The sequence below is a fragment of the Berghia stephanieae genome, chromosome 1 (assembly GCF_034508935.2).
Source record: "Berghia stephanieae isolate SIO BIC M18660-M18661 chromosome 1, UCSD_Bste_1.3, whole genome shotgun sequence".
Classification (NCBI taxonomy): Eukaryota; Metazoa; Mollusca; class Gastropoda; order Nudibranchia; family Aeolidiidae; genus Berghia; species Berghia stephanieae.
Window position 1 is genome coordinate 32,000,240 of NC_088360.1, and position 21,178 is coordinate 32,021,417.

Consider the following 21,178-nt stretch of genomic DNA (forward strand, 5'->3'; position numbering starts at 1 on the left):
ACTTTATATATTCACAGGGAACCATTTTGTGATTTCATTTTGCCCTGATAATGCAGTGAGTTGAACCTGCTGCGGCAGCTATATTATTTTTTAGGCAACGTAAGAGGTGGGAATACTATAATTATACTTTATATTTTAAGATTATTCCTAGCTTGGATTTTAAAAAATGATTTAGAATAGATGTAAATCAAACATTTCAAAGTAAGAAAGACTTGGTGAACAATCAGTACTTATGAAATAAAAGACTTTTCGAAAGCATCTCCTCTGTTGTGGTTTTTAAACTCAAATTATGTGAGACACTGCTTCATAGTGAGTCTGGATAATTTAGTTGCTCAAAATTGAATTTATCGTCAAAATTATGAGATTTTCGTTTTGTTTACATTATGTTTTATAGAGGAGAAAGAATCTAGTTTCACAAACTGTGATCCACCGTCTGAAATAGGTAATTTGTGTCGGGATGATTTTTTAAAATAACAACAAAAAAACTCGAGTTTTATATAGAGCAATATCCACTAAACGTGCTCAAAGCGCTTTACAAAGGGTCCCTGAGCAACAGATAACATGTAGAAAGGAACATGACGCCTGTGAGGCGACATTACATTTTATTCAGGGCAGACAACGCTGTAAACGGCCAGGTACTCATTTTACTAAGTGAGAGAATGTGAATACAGGGCTTTTTCCAAGGACTCAACTATGCGCCGAGCGAGGCTCAAATCCAGGACCTTCCGATCCGAAAGCGTCAGACAACATAGCCGCACTATGGGAATAGGACCCTTAACCAGTTAACTGTCGCACTCTTGTAAAACTTGTATTTAAAAATTTGGCTAGAAAACTCGACCTTCAAATATTGATCAATTTAAATGCCTCGTCGTGGCAAAAACTCCCAAACCTGGGATTTCCCCTCCAATCTTGATCATTTTTTTTTTGGTGTGTGGTTGTTTGTTTTTTAGTTAGTTTTTTGGCTTTTTTTTTTTGGAGTTGATCTATTATCTTTATGAGATTATGCACTATGTTATTTTTATTAATTAAAAAAAATTTCTAAATGTATAGAAGCCACTATGGTGGATATTTAAGTTAAGTAATTTACACCATAAACATTATGTTAACCGGCCTAACCATTTCTATTTCTCGACTCCCATCGTCTTAACAATAGGAATAATCTAAATGAACCTAAGGTTTAGTATTACTATACCTTGTAGTTTCTTTGATTATCAGGACGGTCAGTTTACCCCTTTTGGTCATTTTTTGTATCGAGGCCGGAATAGAATAGATACCATGTGTTGTTTAGAGGAGTTGAATAGGTTTATGGCGAGGGCGGAATAAGGAGGAAGTTAGAATGGGGGATGTGGGGGAGGTGGGGGAGGTTGAGGAAGAAAGGTTAGGAGCGGGACGGGATTTTGCCAAAATGATGGGTTTTATATCTACCAAAAATAGAAGCTGCTTTTATACCGATAGATTTAACGCTGGTTGGGTGGGTGGGTTCTGGTGAGAAACGAGCTGATGACGGTAAGGTGATAGGAATTCGATTAAGTATAGATTTCACGTTATCGCTTTTTAATAGTATCGATGGGTATGGCCGTATTTCAAATTTTGTCAGATTCAAGTGGTATTTAGCTTGGACATCTGCCAGATGGTGACATTGAGTGGATGCATTTTCTAGGCGACAATTTGCCTGATGAAGTTTTTAATACAAATAGAACAAAGCACTTGATTGCCTTGATTAAAATAGTTACAAATTGATTGTTTTTAAACAGCGCATACGTTCGTGTCTGTAGTCGTAATAGGAGGCCAGTAGTAGTAGTAGTAGTAGTAGTAGTAGTAGTAGTAGTAGTAGTAGTAGTAGTAGTAGTAGTAGTAATAGTAGTAGTAGTAATAGTAGTAGTAGTAGTAGTAGTAGTAGTAGTAGTAGTAGTAGTAGTAATAGTATGTAGTAGTAGTAGTAGTAGTAGTAGTAGTCGTAGTAATAGTAATAGTAATAGAAGGTAGTAGTAGTAGTAGTAGTAGTAGTAGTAGTAGTAGTAGTAGTATAGTAATAGTAATAGTAATAGGTAGTAGTAGTGTAGGGAGTAGTAGTAGTAGTAGTAGTAGTAGTAGTTAGTAGTAGTAGTTAGTATAGTAGTTAGTAGTAGTAGATCAGTAGTAGTTATAGTAGTAGTAAGTAGTAGTAGTAGTAGTAGTAGTAGTAGTAGTAGTAGTAGTGTAGTAGTAGTAGTAGCAGTAGTAGTAGTAGTAGTAGTAGTAGTAGTAGTAGTAGTAGTAGTAGTAGTAGTAGTAGTAGTAGTAAGTGAGTAGTAGTTAGTAGTAGAGTGTAGTAGTAGTAGTAGTAGTAGTAGTAGTAGTAGTAGTAGTAGTAGTAGTGTAGAGTAGTAAGAGTAGTAGTGTAGTAGTGTAGTAGGTAGTAGTGTAGTAGTTGTAGTAGTAGTAGTATTAGTATAGTAGTATAGTAGTATAGTGTATAGTAGTAGTAGTAGTAGTAGTAGTATAGTAGAGTAGTAGAATAAAAGTAATAAGAGTAGTAGAGTAGAGTATAGTAGAGTAGTAGTAGTAGTAGTAGTAGTAGTAGTAGTAGTAGTAAGAGTTTTGTTTGTTTGTTTGTTTGTTGCTTTAGGTCTCTTCCAACACAATTGAGTTATATGAGAGACCGCTGAAACAAAAAAACAAGCAATCTAACAAAAATAGTACAAATGTCAATCAAAATCATAACCTAAAGATATCATAAGCTAAATTATAAATAACCAAGAACAAACAGGCAGAAGATTTACAGAAAAAAAATATCCCCTGTCAAAAATACAATCACAAACCAAAGAAGCAGGATAGGCTAGTAAAGAGAAGAAGAAACGACATCACTATCGGATCGTACACCCATGCGAACATCATAGGTATATGATTCAAGGGTGATGCTCCCATCCAACCACCAGCAGTAGTAAGAGTAGTAGTGTAGTAGTGTAGTAGTGTAGTAGTGTAGTAGTTGTAGTAGTAGTAGTAGTAGTAGTAGTAGTAGTAGTAGTAGTAGTAGTAGTAGTAGTAGTATGAGGAGGAGGAGGAGGAGGAGGAGGAGGAGGAGGAGGAGGAGGAGTTCTTGTTTTAATAAAAAATTCGTTCATTCGATAATGTTGAAATAGACTTAGATCGAAAATAAACAGTTAGAATTAGTAGAGTGGTAGATATCTAAATCAGACATAGTAAAATACCGGCGGGATTTGAACCTATAATATGGCTACATTTGTTGATATATTGAAATTGGCAAAGAAAAACACCAATGGCTTCTCAGCCACCGGCAGTCTAAATTAAATCACTACACTCGTTCACCTTATTTTCTTATTTCCCAGGTCTTTGGGGATCAAGGCAAGGATCCCGCTATTCCATTCATGAACAAATCACATTCGCTAAGAAAATTTAAATTGACAAGGACTGACTCGTGGGGAGCGAGTAAAAAAGATCCTTTCTTCGTGCGGATATTTCTCTCTTGGGGCTGGAGGGGGTGAGGGTTTAATGTGATATTCTTAATGCAATTTTTCTTTTATTTTCCGTATGGCTTAAAAGAGATTATCTCAGTCAAGACAACTGTCATTGATACTATTGGTTTCACTCAAATACTCACTATTTCTGGTTGACGAAACAACAACAAATAGCTGGAACAAACACAGAAACATCTGTGCCTCTCGTATAAAATGTGAAAACTGATAGCTCTCCCTCGGTGGCAAACAACAAAGTAGTTGTAAGGCGTAAATTGGATTCTATACTAAACTAAACTAGAGCATTTATATATAACAATATTATCTAAATAAATGTGTTCAAAGCAGTTTAAAATAACTCCCTAGCCAACAACAACAAGATATGTAGAACGAAATATGACGCCTCTGTTAGGCGATGGTATATTCTTTTTTCTCCACGGAGACAAAACTGTTACCGGCCAGGTACTCATTTTACACCCGAGTAAGGTTCGTTACAGAATGTGAGTAAAGACTCAATTTTGCGCCGCTCAGATGGGAACTCGAAACCCGGACCTTCCGATCATAATGCGAGTGTCATACCACAAAACAACAAGGTGGCACGAGGGTCATCGAAGGCAAAAGAGAAAATAGTCTCCGCCCTTCTGCGCGGCGTTGTTTGATGACGTCATCAGGAATGACCCATGTTGTCCAAATAGCAAAATAGATTTTGACGCGTAATGATATTTTGATCACAATGAGACTACATTCTTAAGGTCAAATTGTTAAATTCAAAGACCAATCGTTATACGAAATATTATGTGTGAGGTCATTGGAGGAATATGATAAAAAAATTCTTGACTTCCTGCGTTTGAATTTTAGAACTCATTCCCTATCCGGACTCTCAAGGTCGCAAAGCGTCATTGGGAACTTGTTTGAAATTACTAGCATAGGAATTCAATAATTTTATCTTGACTCGATATTTGTGTAAGGGATGCCCATCAGACACGCATTTATCTATGGAAAGGAAATCACGCTGCATTTGACCTTCTGTGGTGTGGACGGGTGTGAAGTGTGAAGGGAAAATACAATGAAATTCCCATCTGCTTTATTTCAGGTGTTAACCAACGAAGAACAGTTGTGTAAACTTTATTCCGCAGTCTTATAAAGTGGTTTCGCTTTTCTCATCACATTTCTTCTCTTTTAGATCGATGTCAATCAGTGAGGAATAGGAAGTGGAAATGAGAGAAAGGGGGGAAAAAAGAAAGAAAGAAAGAGAGAGAGAGAGAGAGAGAGAGAGAGAGAGAGAGAGAGATAGAGAGAGAGTGATATATATATATATATATATATATATATATATATATAGAGAGAGAGAGAGAGAGAGAGAGAGAGAGAGAGATAGTATGAGCAGCTTATCATCTGTTGTGAAATAAATATCGAATAACTAAAAGAAGAACACGTCCAAATGATCAGCGTATATTATTATTATCGAGCACCCAATCGTTTCCCTTAGTAAATAATGCCATTGCTACACAAAACACATTTCTCTCAATTTAGGCAGGAAAGTTTTACTCCGCATATCCTTTAGTTTTTAAATGACCCTAAATTTGTCCCAAAAACGGCCGATCAATGAGTCATCGATTACTTTAAAGAGGTCTCATCATTAATATATCTTGACAGGTAGGGAGGGAATAAAATTAATCTTTCTATCGATGTATGAAGTTTCTGACCAAAATAAGAAAAACCTGATTTGTCAATTGAGCCAGGATTCAACACTTGTCGTCAATGAGTTTAAGTGTAGGTAAAAAGAACATCAGCTCCCAGAAGATTGATGGTTTTTAATTCAATGGCGTAAAACTAAAAACCAAAATAGATACATCACGTTAACACGGAGTTCACCCTTCATCCGTAAACGACTTTCCCTGCCATTCGTTGATGTATTAAGTGTCTTAAACTAACGATTATGCCATTCCTTTCATTCGCTGGGAATTCAAGACTTTTTGTAATGAAATTTCGAAAGAAAACTATCAAACCTTTTCTAAGACTGTTTACCCTAGTCAAACAGGCAAAGCTTAATTTTGTTTTAACCAGATAACTGCTGTACTCTGAGGGAAAAAAGACGTATTTAAAATTTTGGCCAGAAAACTCGTCCTTCAAATATCGATCGATTTAAATGACCCTCATCTTGGCTAAACATCTCAAACCTGAGACATTCCGTGGTCCGTCTTTGCCAAAACTGAAGGTCATCGATCAATATTTGAAGGACGAGTTTTCTGGTCATATTTATAAATACGTTGGGTTTTTTTTCAGGGGGACGGCAGTTAACTGGTTAATCATGATAGAATATGAGTTCGTTACTGCCAACACAGCCAGCGCTTTCTACGAGGTATGAAAAAACCATCAATTTGAACCACAAAGCTAATGTATGAACAGCTTCGGCAAATCTGATAAAACAAGGTAATTCAAGTTTTGTAACGGAATTAGATGTTTTATTTTTCGTTCCAAGTACAACCAAAGAAAACTAAATTAAAAAGTATTGATGGAAATGTTGTTTTGAGTGCAGGGAAGATTGAATCAGATGCTGTATCTTGGGTGATTTTTTTTCGTTTGTTTGTTTGGGTTTTTTTCTTGGTGTGATTATACTTCAAACAAAGGATTTTGTGAAGCAGGCTGTGGTTTATTCTTTTAAAAAAAACAACCTTGCCGTAGAAAAAAAATCATTCATTAAATAAAATTATGATCCATGAGGTTAAACGCTTCATACGGAAAGGGACTGAGATCGATCTCGGGTGCATTTGAGATCTTTTTTGACACCCCATACACATCGGTAGTGATTGAGTAACTGGGTCTATTAAATATAACAGAAAGTACATTACGATAAACTAGCATCCTTTCCAAAGGGTAGCCAACAATCTTCAGTGTCCGTTAAACGCAATAGAAAACGGGATAAACTCTGGCTCCTTGGGCCTAATAACTTTTTAAATGGCATCATCAAACTACTGTAAAACAAAGAAACAAAACGTAGATCGAATACTCTGTTTTAAGTGGAAATTATAATGTTAGTGGGGAAATAATTTTCACATACTTAAAATTCATAGTTTGTACTAGATCTTGTTAAAAATCGTTAAGCAAACTTAGCAGGTGACTAATAAGGAAAATCTTAGTTTTAAACGGAATGATCACCAGGTGGTCTATAATCACTGAAGCCTGGAGAGTGGGACGGTGTGAAGCAATTCAACGCATACCAGCCCCGTTGTAAACAAGAGAATAATATCTTCGTGGAATAAATCTTATGTATAATTAATAACAAGAGTCAGAAATGAGACCTATCTATATTTGTTCAGTTTTTCAAAGGTCCAACTCTTTGGGGGGGGGGGGGGGAGTTGAGAGAGAAACAATTTTATTAGCTCATTATATTTTCAATGAAATGTTAGAGAAAACTATTTTGTGTACAATTAAGAAATTAGGGAGCAGGCACTGGAGTAAGATAACGATCTGAAAAAATGTGTATGAAACAGTGCCAGGCAAAGCAAGAAAGAAAAATACAAGGAAGAAAATCAGTCTTCCTCGACTGGGATCAAACCTTCGACCGGTAACCAGGAGGTCTGATGTTCGATCCTCAGTCGAGAAAGACTGATTTTTTAGGATGTTTTTTCTCCTTGTATTTTTCTTGCTTTCTTTGTCTGTTGCATACACCCTTTTGCAGACCTTTGTTTTATGTACAAACGTTTTCAAAATGAAAGAAAAGACGTGTTGTTCTTAATTAGAAAATTTATATGAATTTCACCCATCATAGGATATGAAAGATTGATTTGGCAAGTTTTAAGGAACATCCCCTATTCGTGGACAAAACTTGCGCTAGCTTAGGCTTGAAAAAAAAACGATTGGACAAAACAAATTTTCAGGAATAAAATTGAAAGAAATGTTAGCATTATTGAACATTTGCTGAAAATATTATATTTTCCCAGGAAAAAATTGAAGTCCAAAAAGAAAAAAAAAATAATGGTAAGGATAAGACTAACAACAACAAGTCCGCTAATAGTCAATTATGTAAGAATTCTGTTTAATAGACCGAAATAAATTATGATGGATGAAGCATAAAATCATTTTGTTATTTTCAGGAGTTATTTTTGTTTGTAGATAATTGTACTTCAAGGACTTCTTCCTGGTAGAAATTGGTTGTTATTGGCTATGAAGTGAAATTACAAAACACTTTATATCTTTTTGTTGTAAAATGAAATAACAAAATTTAAAAAGCGCGTTAACCGTTAACATATCGATATATTAAGATGACCCTATTGGACAAGTCAAACTGGGGAACTGGGGGGTGGGAGGGGTTGAGTGTTGTAGCCCCTTGACATACCAAACAATAAACAACATATTAATTGCCTATTTCCTGAAAACAATGCATAATCTATCATGGGGACAGCGTGGCTCAGTGGTATGCTTCGTACCCGAAGGGTACAGAGATCAAATACCAGCTACATTGTGTAGGCTTGAGCAAGTCACCTTGCCCTAGCTCAGTTTGCGGCGCTGCACTGCGGCTGACGCCTGGGTTATTCCAGTCTTCCCTTCGAATAGACCCTAGAGACAAATTTCCCCTATGGGATAAATAAAGTGAATTGTATTTATTATTTTGTTTATTTGACGTATTAGTTTTAGGATAATAATTGATTGATAATAGTTAAGATAACAAAAGTGATAACAATAGACTTGGTTTTGTTTTTTTAAATCGTGTGCTATCTCATTATTTCTTCTTGTTTTTTAAATAAATAATACAACTTTTTTTTAATAGCTTCGGCTAATGCTGAACTGAAAACTTTAAAGCATTATAAACAAAACAATTACGCGCTACCGCCTAGGCATTCCACGAAGAACTATAGATATGAACAGGAATCACCCATGTTGTCCAACGTAAACAAATTGGGGGTTAATGATATTGCCCTAGGAAAAAAACGAAAGTGCCTGAAGTGGTGTCTGAATCCAGGACTTTCCGGGTCACATTGTAATGACTTAACCACTCGGTCACTTCACACCCCCCCCCCTTTTAAAGCATGGTGATTATCAAGAAACAAACAAAAAAGAAACCTCCATAAAAAAAAAACAAAAAAAAACAGAAGTGGTAGAACGGTTATAACAAAAAAAAATCATCAATCAAAACCGTTGACTAGGCAACAAAAGAAATAATAATAATAAGACATGATTTCATCACTTCTGTTGTTAGAACGTGGGAAGCAGAAAGAGAATGTTTGGAAGTCATAATTTTCCATGTTAAGTGTTACCAACTCTCTGCTTCAAGCCAATCAAGCTTATAATTTACATAAACAGTAGATTTTTTGTTTTGGCAACACAACTTGTATAACCGTTCCATTAAAGACTTTACGCTATGATTACCCCAATCCACACGTTTTGCATTGCACACAAAGCGGTCATCCGTATAGAAGGTACGAAATTGACGCTCAGCTTGATTATAGTCAGCCATTTTTATGAGTAGTTCTCACTCAATTGTATTAATCAGACTATAAACATTTAAGTTTACACATAATTTTGTGTGTTGGCAGATTTTACCCTCTAGCAGATGCGAGTTGTTTAAGTAAACGCATAGCATACATAATTGATTTAAAAGGGTTTGAAATAAAACGAAATTAATTATGGTTTGTTTTGAGAATAAGATGAAAATAAAGCTCATTTTTCCAAAACAATAGGATTCAATAGTCGTACCGTCACTTCCTTCCTAATGACGTATGGTAACTTAGTAACACTGGCTCTAAACTATCAGAACAATGGCGGACGCCGTATGAAATATTTCTCCGGCGAGCTTAAAAGCGTATCCAGAGGGAAAAAAACCCATCAATTTGATCATGTTTTGACTTTTACACATTCTGATCACAAGGCATATGAAAAGGGAATGAAAAGTTCTCGCCAGCATGAAGAATAAAAAGTAAAGATTTTCTTTGTTTAGAACCAAGATGGCCGCCGTTGCCGGGCGCGTGACATCAGACTACTGAATCCAATTACGACTGTAGAAAGAATATTGACCAGAAAGTAGTAAGATAATCCCAGTCACTGCTGGAAGGACCAAAGGCCCATCAGAGAAATAAGAAAAATAACCCAATCTACCCGGTCTCGAACCAGTCCGTTAGCTTGCGATTCAAGCACTCTACCAATCAAAGACCCTCGACTACAGGTTCAGTAAATAGCTCCTTTTCAATTCGTTTCATTCCCTTATCACGTGATGAGGGGCAATTTCGTTTCTAAATGAGCTTGAGATAGAGGAAGTCTGTAATTTCTTGATCTGACCAGCGGATGGGACCTCACGGGGGAATGGATTCATTCCATCAACGGCATGTGGATCTGAACCTGTCATGCTGAGATAATTATATATATGTGCGGAGAGAAGACCATTCTACATTCGTAGATACCGTCACGAAGACATCAAGATGTGGTCTAGTGGTATGACACTCGCTTTCGGATCTGAAGGTCCTGGGTTCGAGCCTCGCTCGGCGCATAGTCGAGCCCTTGGAGAAGGCCCTTTACTCACATTCTCTCATCGTACTCAGGTGTAAAATGAGTCCCTGGCCGTCAACAGCGTTGTCTCTGTTAGAGAAAAGAATTGTATTATCGCCTAACAGGCGTCATGTCCCGTCATATAATATGTTAAATGTTGCTGTTGGCGAGGGACCCCTTGTAAAGCGCTTTGAGCACGTTTAGTGAATATTGCGCTATATTTTTTTAAAGCTCAATTAATAATTGTTTCAGAAAATTTGGGGTGAAAGAATACGAAGGTTGAAAATTATTATGATTGAATTATTTGAATTGGAATTTTTTGGGCCCCAGTGACAACGTTTGTTTTGTTAGACTACAAACCTTTAAAAAAGTGAGCATTTATACAGCGTAATATTCCCTAAGCGTGCTCAAAGCGCTTCACACGTAGTCCCTAGTCAACAGCAACACTTAACAGGTCGGACGAGAGATGTCGCCTGTTGAGCTATATTGCATTTTTTTTCGAAAGAGACAACGCTGTTAACTTCGAGATGATCATTTTACACCCGAGTACGGTGAGAGAATGTGGGTAAAAATCCATTTCAAGGACTCAACTATGCGCCGCTCAGAGGATCCAAACCCTGGGCATTCCGGTCCGAAGGCGAGTGTCATACCACAAGACCACATAGCCGCACTAAATAAACTACATTTCGCACTTTGTTATGGTCACATGACAGATTTTGTAACCAATGATCGATTGGAGACCCACATTGCCAGATAATCAAAAGAGAATCGGTTTAGTCATCAAATTCATCTTGTAGCTGAACAAAAAATATCTTTGTTTCAAGTGAATGATATGATACTAATTTACAGTTTTCCCCCGGTATACAAAAGTCAATCAGACATATCGCTCATTTAATTATTTTAATGCCCACTTAAAACCCAGCGTGGCCAAGCGTTACGGTCTTCGCTTCATACCCGAAAGGTACTGAGTTCGAATAGCCCGTGCGCTGTGTGGCCTTGAGCAAGATACCTCGCCCTAACTCAGTTTGCGGCGTTGCGCTGCGGCTGACGCCTGGATTATTCCAGTCTTCCCTACGGGATGAATAAAGGGAATTTAATTCTATCTATTTATTTATTATTAAAAGACATATTTGCTTATTTATGATGCTAGCAATAGTTCAAAAGTGAGGTCTGGTTAGATTAGTTTAAATCAGTTGAAGTACCCTGCTGGTTAGATTGGTTTCTATCAGTCAACCACTCGCATTCTCCAATGGCACTAAAGACCTCGAAATTGGATTTGTCTATGGCACAATTTACTGACACAACGATCGGTTATAAAGAGGGATTACCAAATCCATTTAAATATGAAATTTGACATTCTAAAACTAAAATGTTTCAATCAAAGCCATCAAGAAGCCTTTAAGGACAACATCGCAAATAGAGCTGATAGCCTGTGATATTATTATTATTATTTGAATGCTTCCATTCATTCGCCCATTTCTTAATTAAATTATATGATTAATGCATTGGCGTTGTTGTTAAACAACATTGAACAACAAATATTAAAATCTTTAACAGCACCGAGACTTTGAAGGTATTGCCTCAAGAAAATTCTTTTTTTTTTAAGAAGGGGAAGGAGACGCAGAGGGGGGGGGGGGGAGAAGGAGAAGAAAGAAAGAAGAAGAAGAAGAAGAAGAAGAAGAAGAAGAAGAAGAAGAAGAAAGAAGAAGAAGAGAAGAAGAAGAAGAAGAGAAGAAGAAGAAGAGAGAGAGAAGAAGAGAGAGAGATAGAGAGAAGAAGAGAAGAAGAATGATGGATGAGAGATGATGATGATGATAGATGATGATGATGGAGAAGATGAGAGAGAGAGAGATGATGAAAAGGAGGAGAAGGAGGAGGAGAGAGAGGAGGAGGGAGAGGAGGAGGAGGAGGAGGAAGAGAAGAAGAAAACGGAGGAGAAGAAGAAGGAAGAGAAGGAGGAGGTGAAGGAGAAGAAGAAGAAGAAGAAGAAGAAGAAGAAAAAGAAGAAGAAGAAGAAGAAGAAGAAGAAGAAGAAGAAGAAGAAGAAGAAGAAGAAGAAGAAGAAGAAGAAGAAGAAGAAGAAGATCTTGAAAGTTGGAGGAGGAGGGAAAGGCTAAAAATCTTATTGAACCTTGGTTGATTTGGTTTGATAATTGGAGCTACCTTTCGGCTATAAATAAAATAATATTGTCTCAACTTTTTAAACAATTTTAAAATAGGATTCACCCGATTCAAACTGTTACATATAGCGTTAAAACCAATTCGGGCATGTTCAATCATCTAGCCCATTCATTTAATATCTACCTATTTACTTATTCTAATTAATTTGATTGTTATTTCTTGAAAAGTTGCTCAATTCGCTTTTTTGTCCACTCGTTTTAAAAGTTATTTCTCGATCCATTCAGAAACATTTTTCCCAATCCAGTCACTTATTTCTCTCATTTTTACCCACAATACTATCCATTCACCTTTCTTTCCGAAAATTGTCATATTTGAAATCAAAAAGTAAGGCAAGAAACAATAGCAACATTAACTTACGAAAAGGAAAAAAAAAGACAAAGCCTCGAATGGGAACAGGAAACGTTCCTTTGTTGATTGTTTTGCTGACGAATGGTTTGTACTCGAAACGTCCATTGTCTGTACTGTTCCCATCTGAGGCCTTTCCATTTTCACCTTTTCGTTAGTATTTTTACGATCCTAGACTTCAGGCAGCCCCCCGCGCTCTCTTATAATAACATTTTAATTGTTATTTTTTATAAGTCATAAGTTCAAACTTCAGATAACATTATAGCCTCGCGCTCCTCCACCTAAGCTGTAGAATTGTAACTCTGTTGGCATCATTCTTAGAAATTCGATATTGCGGGTAATTGCCGAGGAGAGAGCCGAAAGCGTCATACGTTTCTAACGAAATGTGTTAACTCTTGCAAGTGTCTTTTTTATAAGTGCTCCTGGCGCCTACACTAATTCCTCTGCATTTATTTCTCTTCTCTTCCTATGTACCCTATGGCACCTCGGGAGCTCTACAACCCGTCGATGCCATTAAAATTGTTCAAGTGTTACGAGTTGATCTCTTACAAATTGCACACATTTGGGGCACGAAGTTAAGAATATCAGATCGATGAATCTCACTTATTTCATGAGTTTCATTCTCATAATGTAACAAATACTAAATTTCCATTTTATGCAGTACAAGTTGCTTGTTTGGAGTCATTTTGTATTAGCACTGTCCTGACCAGGTTCTGATTCACAATCGAGTTGTATGAGGTAAGTTGTATAGAGGGCATTACCAAAGAACATTTTAGGAGTACCAGTCCGGTCTGACCACGCCCAGAATTGCTTAAATTTTGTAATAAGGCGAGACACTGACGTCTGAACCACTGATGCCACGTCAAATGAGGATCATGTTTTGCAGTATCATGGTAAGTTCCAATTAGGTCAATTTCCTGATTCATTATCACGAAGGTAAATTGGGTTTCCACTGTGCAGATTAGAATTCAATGATTAAAACATGATAAGATTTCAAATTTAGTTGTTAGATAACTATTTTTTTGGTATTTTCCAACTGTGGGAATTTCCGGGGCAATTCCATAGAGATCAATACGGTTCTTTCGTGTTTTTTTGGTGTTTTTTTTTGTGTTTTTTTTTTTTTTGGGGGGGGGTTGTTTGTTTTGCTTTTTGCTCTTTATTTTTTTTGTCTGCTTTGTTTTTTTGTTGTTTTTTTATTGTTTTTGTTTTTGATTGTATTTCTTTTATATTTTGTCTTTTTTATTCTCTTGCCGGGATTGGCAAGGTTAGATACTCCGAATTCACTCACTTAACAATAATAAAATAAAAAAGAGGGCTTATTCCTATCGGTGATATAATTTTGTTCGTTTGAATTTTTACTTTCATGCCAAAGTGACGGCACTTTAAGTCATTGCGAGGAATTTTATTATTTTCCTGGTTCTGTTTTTACGTTGAATAGAATAATAATAAAGTAAATCGGGGGGGGGGGGGGGGGGGGGGAGGGCATGCAATAGTAAAATCTATGTGGCATTTGACGAGTATCATACTGTTCTTCTACCCATCGTCCTTTGTGTCTTCTTTGTATTGCTAGACATACATTTGTACCCAACCGTTTCGAAACAAGATTACGTCGGGTTGGTTTAAATTCTAAACATTGAAAGAATAGTGTAATATATATCATTGTTATTGTTATTGTCATTTATTATTATTATTATTATTATCATTATTATTATTATATATTATTATTATTATTATTATTATTATTATTATATTATTATTATTATTATTATTATTATTATTATCATTATTATATTTCATTATCATTATTATCATTATCATTACCATCATCATCATCATCATCATCATCATCACCATCAGCATTATTATTATTATTATTATTATTATTATTATTATTATTATTATTATTATTATTATTATTATTATTGTTGTTGTTATTATTATTATAATTATTATTGTTATTATTATATCAATGAAATCAATTGACTAATTGGCAAGATGTTTTTTTTTCAATAATTAGAAATGATTGCGAGGCATCTTTTAACATCAAATCACCATTTAGCTGCAATACTCTGGAAAAACACGTTTCTGAACATGTCGTCCTTTAAACATACTAGATCTACGTGTAGAAAATTGATTTAAATCTTGGCAAAATCTCGCAAACACGGATCTTCACGAGATCCAAATTTGAGAGTTTTTACCAAGATGATCATTTAAATCGATCGACATTTGAAGGACGAGTTTTCTGACCAAATGTTTCAATACGAGTTTTTCCAGAGTTTGCCTTTTTAAATGATTAAAGACGTTTCTGAACGTTCGTTGAACCGAAATCACGACATCAATTATTTAACGAGACCAATACAATTGTGACATGATAGAATCATTTCGAGTTCTGACGATGGTAATTATAAACTGTCCGATGTTATGTAAGGGACAAAATGCGAGGGATTAAATTTCTTATTTTTTTTAAAAATTTATTAACGAATAATTCATTCCTATAATATTTGTGTCGTGTGTTGCTTTCGATTAATGATTAAAATGGCAGAAAGGCTGAGAAAATATTAATTTAAATGTCAGCACAGCAAATATATTATTTGTAAAAGATCGAATTAAAAAAGCAATTAATAGAACAGACTTTAAATTACTTTAAGATGATGTAATATAACGCTTCAGAGCCATTCGTTTATGCAAGGAATATCTTTCAGAGCCATTCGGCCCATAGAGCCGGAGTTTATCCCGGTTTCTATAGCATGAAACGGACAATAGCAATTTCTTGCTATCCTTTGGATAGGACGCTAGTCTGTCGCAAAGTACTGTCCGCCAAATGTAACAGCAGCCCATTCACTGCAGGGTGGGGGGAAAAAAAGGGGGGGGGGGGGGGTGTCAGTAAAAGTATCTCAGCTGCACCCGGGATCGATCTCAGCCCTGTGCGTGTGAAGCGAGTGCTTTACCAACTGAGCTATCGGGACCCCGTGCAAAGAATATAACCACCATATAACTTTTTCATTTTTAACATTGTAGACTTGCTTGTATTATATAGCACAGTTTTGAGTATATAGATTATAAAGTATTTCAAAATTACACAAACAAAAGTTTAATGGCATGGCCAACTCTTGGCTGTGTAAATTGATATTTGAAAACCTGCCTTTTTTTTTTAAGGCGACCTATTCCTGTGGAGATTGTATAACGATATGCTACCAAAATGCATTTTTCAAGATGAATATTATGGTTATGAGGGTAAATCACAATATCTGGGAATTCCATAATTGGCGTTTAGAGGATTAAGGGAGGAACTTAGTAAATTTTATAAAACTCTATAAACACACATTAGCTACAAGATGTGAACTTCGAACGAGATGTGTGTGTGTGTGTGTGTGTGTGTGTGTGTGTGTGTGTGTGTGACTGTTGTGGTGATTTCGTAGTCGAATGAATGGACTTGTGTGAACCACAAAAACTTGTAAAGCACATCTGAGAACTATTTGTGGATACTAGCGCTATATCAAACAATAATAATAATAATGATGATGATGATAATAATAATAATAATAATAATAATAATAATAATAATAATAATAATAATAATAATAATAATAATAATAATAATAATAATAAGATTGAATCACCAAATACGTTTAATTATATAGGTTACTCTTCAACTCATTTTGTCAAAATGTATAAAGATGGGTGAACCAAAAAAACTTGTAAAGCACCTCTGAGCACTATTTGTGGATACTGGCGCTACATCAAATAATAAATATATAATAATAATTAATAATAATAATAAATAATAATAATATAATAATATAATAATAATAATAATAATATAATAATAATAATATAATAATAATAATAATGATAATAATAATATAATAATATATAATAATAATAATATAATAATAATAATAATAATAATAATAATAATAATAATAATAATAATAATAATAATATAATAATAATAATAATAATAATATAATTAGATTGAATCATCAAATACGTTTAATTATATAGATAGTATGCGCTTGGCTAAGAAGCTCATAACATTGCCACACGGACCAACACACCAAACTGTGTGTATCCATGAAAGTTTATAGTCGGGTTAATACAGTTCAGTGAGCATTACTCATAAAACGCGGATGGCAAAAACAATAACAAAGACCTGAGTGACGTCATCTTCGAACTATCTATAGGTTACTCTTCAACTCACTTCATCAAAATGTATAAAGATGGGTGCTTTATATCAACGAGATCTCATTTTCTATGCTGTTGAATTGAATAGACTGCCTGTCAAATCTGTTGACCGATTTTAAAATGAAATAACATTCCTCTCCAATACTTTTGTGAGCTTTATTAATAAAGCACGAACATGTTAATATAATATTATTATGATTGCATATTTCGGAAAGGTTTACGAAGGTCGATTAACCTATTTTAACCCTCAAATATGTTTTATTATATTTATTTCTGTAATTATCTGTCGATTTAATTTCTTAGTTGACTATTGTGGATTGCTACTATTAAACAAATGAGTATTATAAATGTGTATTGGCGCTATATAAATTGTTCCACAACTTCGGAAAGTAATGACTTAATTATTTTGTTCATTACATATTCTGTCATAGAAAAAAATACGAGATTCGTGAACTAACGTAAAGGAGTGTGATGAAACTGTGAAAAACACAAAACTGGAAAACTGGTGATTTTGACACAATCCAATCAAATCTATACACATGCAAGAATAATGTTTTAGTGTGTACTCAAATGCGGAACGATTGTCACAAGCAAAATTTTAAAAAACACCACGAGTAACAATGGAACAAAGTACTGGCTAGTATATTCATTGTTATTGCTGTATAGATAGTATGCAGATGACGTCACTCAGGCCTTTGTTATTGTTTTTGCCATCCGCGTTTGTGAGTTGTTCTCACTAAACTGTATTAACCAGCCTATAAAAGTTCATGGTTACACAGAGTTTGTGTGTTGGTCCGTTATACTTCCGGATGGCAATGTTGTGAACTCTTTGGCCAAGCGCATTCTATCTATATTGTAACATTTTTTTAAGGCGGGCCGGGGCGGGAGGGGAGGGGGGTTATGATTTTGTCCATATGAGTGTGTGTGTGTGTGTGTGTGTGTGTGTGTGTATGTGTATGTTTTGCTTTTGCTTATTATCTAATTTTTTTTCTCTATTATCTTCATCACCTCCTCATTCTCTAACCTAAGTAAGAAAATTTACTTTTAATTTGAATGTCGAAGGAAGAGAAGCATTCAAAACTACCAGAACCAGACTGATAAAATATAATGCAGTGTTTAAAGGCATGATTAGTTTGTTGGGGTTTGTTTTTGTTTTTTTTTGATACGGTAATACACATACTAAGAGATAAAAAATAATTTCAAAAATTCCCTTTATTCATCTTCTGGATAATTCTTTCTTCAGGAACTTGAAAAGACCGAGATGTTACAGGCTTCAGTAACCGTGCAGCGCCAAAAAGTGAGCAATAGAGGGCTAGTTGAGATTCCGACATGGGGCTAAAATCCTGGTCTAATTATTGGAAATGTAATGTTTTGTCCAAACGTCTCGCCCCTTATCTTAATGTTGTCTTTTTTTTTTAACTGGTCATAACTCTAGAAAGCAATAACTGCTGCAAATCGGGACTTCGGGCTACTTCACCGAAGTCTTAGTTGCATTACAGTTTTGGTCAAGACGCTAAGTATGATGTCATAGCGGAAAACTGGGCAGGACTTCCATAGCTTCACAGCACTTTAATTATTTTACTTAGTCTTATAGCGATTATGAACTTTAACTTAGTTTCCATGCCCAATAAATATTACTATTTAAGATAAGTTTCATTTTTGTAAATGGTGTGATTTTTCTCATTTCAAAAGCAATTTACTGAGTAGGTTTCGTTTGCCGACGCCATTATTACTTACTGTGATTCCCGTCACTTTTCGCTGGTGCGCAATAAGTGATAGCAAATATTATGTTCCATCGGGTTATAGATAGTATCTTTAGTTAGGTTTGAATGGTGTTCGGTTAGTCTCCCCCAGATAATAATTTTTTAAACATCCCCTCTTTAGCCGTGCTGAGGGAATCTAGGGAAGCCCTCTCTTATGTTTCATTTTTTTAAGAAAGGGGGGGGGGGGGGGTTATATAATTTGAAAAATAATTTTAAAAATCCTCTCTTTAGGTGCTGTGAAACTACGGAAATCCTTAAAACTTTACCCGGCATGTAATGGGATGGAAGAGAAAGGCAGATTATTAACACTTTATAAGTTTGTAGTTAAATCATAATTTGCAACTAATTAAGTTAGGCATCGAACACTTAGCTAATGAAACAATTATTTTTCTCCCCTCTGCTCTGAAAAGCCTGTGGAGATTCGGACGATTATTGACTTGCGCCTAATTTTGGGAGAACTTCCATATAATAATATGTATCCATCACTTCCAAAGAAAGAAAAATTGGCCTTTGTCAAGCCCTAACACGGCAAAATTTCATAGTTTCATTGTTCGCTCGACTGGGGAGGCCTTCCGAAAACTCCTACATCTCCAGTATTCTTGTTTTTTATAATGTTATAGTAGGGGGTTTGGAAGGTGGGAAACTTTGTTTTAAAGTCTCCCCCCTCCCAAACCCTAAAAATTAGCTCCTCGAAAATCAAGGAAAAGGCATACAAAACATTGTAAGACCTGTTCTGGAATATGCTTCCACTGTTTGGGATCCCCACACCCAAAAATACGTCTCAAAAATTGAATCAGTGCAAAGAAGAGCTGCACGCTACGTCCTGAACAGACACCACAACACCTCAAGTGTATCAGACATGTTAGAAAAACTACAGTGGCCAAAATTAGAACACCGCAGAAAATCAGCAAGATTAACAATGCTATTTAAGATCAAGCACCACCTCGCTGAATGCCCAGTCATCAAGAAAAAACTGATACCAGCACCTTTGAGACAGAGAAGAGGTAACAACAATCAATACAGCCTCATAACACACAGAACACAATACCGTGGTTTTTCCTTCTTGCCGCGTACGGTCAGAGACTGGAACCAGCTTGACGCTAAAGTGACCGAAGCCACTACAATGGATGCTTTTGTGGCAAGTTGCTATGCAGATACTTAGACCTTACACAAACCATCACTGACCAACGTTGACGACCCCTGAATATCCCTGGAAATTGATTTTAGACTAACGATTATAAACAAGGAATACAGAGAGATTAGAAAGCAGTTTCATATTTGCCATAATAATCAACCAATTGATTGTGGGCAATCAAAGGAAGAAGAAGAAGAAGAACCCCCTACTAGAACATTATTTTAAAAAAGCCCCCCCCCCCCCTTTCCCAAACCCCTAGAATAATAATACTGGGGATGTACGAGCTTTCGGAAGGCGTCCCCTCGACTGGAAACATAATATTAAAATAATGAAAACATTAAAAATTTGTCGTGTTAGTGGCTTGGCAGAAATAAACGCGAGCGTTACAAAATTATAAAGAACTGACTCTAAAGATTTTAGAAAGGGGTGAGACATGGTGGAGCATAATACCCGCAGAATACCGTTTTCAGGTGATGTGTCACGATTCATTTCTGGGAAAATACTTGATAACGATTATAAAGAACCAAAGCAATTACAGTGAAATGGTGAGATATCTTACCTTGTGTGTAGTTGGAGGAAATCAGGGTACTCGTCAGTCTTTGAGTAGACTGAGATAACTGGGTACTATTAAGGTCAATATACATCCAAAGGGATTATAAATCTGCACACGTATTGGTTATAAGATTCGATAATTCCTTTTCATAAGCACACAAATGTATGTACAAACACACAGGCCAATCAAACACGAAATTATTTTTTTTAACGGTATCTTTGTGTTAAAATAAAATCGTTAATCATTAATTGTCACTAGACGTCTACTGTACACAAACCCCTTTCACAATGGTTGAGTCAAACGTATCTATTTTATAACACTATCATCACACTAAATGTGACTTCATTTTGCACACCTTATATGCCATTGAACACTCCTCCACAAAAGTTCAGATATCACAAATCGCAAAACAAATAAATATTGTAATAATGGTAATGATCATAATTTGAAAACAGTTTAGACCAAAGTCGTTTATGTTTTTCTGATGAGGTGGTAGCCTAACATTTCAAATCAAACGAGACTTTTGGCTTTTAAATAAATACTCCTCGTCAGAGTTCACATATCATAAATAAATCAATATTCAAACAATAATAATAATAATAATAATAATAATAATAATAATAATAATAATAATAATAATAATAATAATAATAATGATAATGATAATGATAATGATAATAATAATAATAATAATAATAATAATAATAATAATAATAATAATAATAATAATAATAATAATAATAATAATAATAATAATAATAATAATAATAATTTGAAAATAGTTTAGACCAAAGTACTTTGCGTTTTTCTGCTGAGATGAGGTAACATTTCAAATCAAACTTATTTAAACAAGTATACAAAAGTTTTGGACTTCTTCAATTGACAATTTCGTTACCCCAGCCAGTGCATTGATATAAAGTTTGGTAAAGGTGTCACTCCCCCCTCTCATTTGTCAGCACCATTTACTGAACGCCGTCCGCCGCCACGCGCGTGCTCGAGTGAGTACGTGATCTGGCGGTGGTCGCATTGGACTAAAAACGGCACGCAAGCGCACGCGACAACGGAGAGTTGATGAAAC

At 35.4% G+C, this 21,178-nt stretch overlaps 1 protein-coding gene across 1 annotated transcript in view; it reads right to left on the reverse strand.

Moving 5' to 3' along the window:
- Window positions 1-20,597, reverse strand: part of LOC144971927 (QRFP-like peptide receptor) — a 253,300-nt gene extending 232,703 nt beyond the window's left edge. The window contains exon 1 of the mRNA XM_078913005.1: window positions 20,107-20,597. The gene's annotated coding sequence lies outside the window, so the exon portion shown is untranslated. The remainder of the gene's footprint in view (window positions 1-20,106) is intronic.
- Between the last annotated feature and the right edge of the window lie 581 nt (window positions 20,598-21,178).